This window comes from Perkinsus marinus, assembly GCF_000006405.1.
Source record: "Perkinsus marinus ATCC 50983 genomic scaffold scf_1104296938120, whole genome shotgun sequence".
NCBI classification, from domain to species: Eukaryota; Perkinsozoa; order Perkinsida; family Perkinsidae; genus Perkinsus; species Perkinsus marinus.
In genome coordinates, this window is record NW_003213599.1 from 49003 (window position 1) to 50289 (window position 1287).

The following is a 1287-nucleotide window of genomic DNA, read 5'->3' on the forward strand; positions in this document are numbered from 1 at the left end:
AGACTTAAATAAGCTTGAATTGGATGAAAGTGAATCGAATTGAATTGCGTTTATGGGAACAGAAGTCTCAGTTGTTGTGTTGTGTGTGTACTTTCGGTTCACCCGGTCCTCTTATGAAGACACACCGTCAGTTCTTCACTGGCTCTCCATCATCGTCGTTGGCAAGGTACTCCATTATGTGCTGGTTTGGGTCTAGGTTCTCAGGATTGCACCTTTGAGGCATGACGAGAGTCACAATAGCTGAGGCCGATCGAACAAAGTTGATCAAATCATCGTGAGGTGATCAGGAACGAAGCCGACATAAGAGGGTTCTACACATGAGCATTGTCATGAGCGCGCGCCCGATCGATCGACGTCGTCGTTTATACACAACAGGTGAGTCAGGCACATATTCGTGGTCTTTTGGAGCCCACTAGTTACAACAACAACCTCAGAATCCATTAAGGAACTACAGGTTCATCGTTGTTCGGCTTTTATTTTACATAATTCCCGAAAATGCAGGTATTATTCCCCAAAATAGTTCCTTAATTCCCTTCCTTGGGAATATTCCCGGGAATAATAGGTATAATTCCCCACTTTCAGCCACCCTGCTTGTAGGTTTGGGTCACTTTTCTCCCTACCACCATCCCGGGTCTGTGAGCTTTTTGAGCTCTGAGTCAGATATTTTCAGTTGGTCAGCGGATAACTTGTCGAACATGCTGATACTGCAGTCAAAGGACTGGTCTATACCTAGTAGGGAAAAAGACTGGTTGCCCTCTCAAGGCAGGTCGACGAGGCAAGTTCATCTTACGTGGCTCAAAATCCATTACGAGATCACGGGTTGTCCAGACAAAGGGTGAGAGAGAGGCGAACAGACCGCAACCCTAAATGGGTTTTCATCGACAGCACGAGATCTCGAACTCGCGGAAGCCGCGGCTGACTGGGTTTGGAGCTGACCTCCTTAACCACTCGAGCACATCGTCTGTTCAATGAGTTAACCCACTGAGCTGTGGTTTGATGCTAGCCAGCTTCGCTCGGCGAGCATGACAGAGACTCTGTGCGAGAGTCTTCATTCCGTTCGGCAGACCACAGCTGTGGGAGCCAGTCATATCCTGTCAGTAAACGGCCGGTGGTGATGCATCATCGAGGCTGGATCGATGAGCAGCTTCATCACTGGTCGTGACGCTCACGAAGAAGGATCTCAGCCGTGGCTGGATCAGTGACGATTCGGAGCTTCTTACATGCTTCCAACCGAGGCGCTGGCCCGATGCAGCCCTGTAGGCTGTAGATCGTGGTGGCCACAGCTTC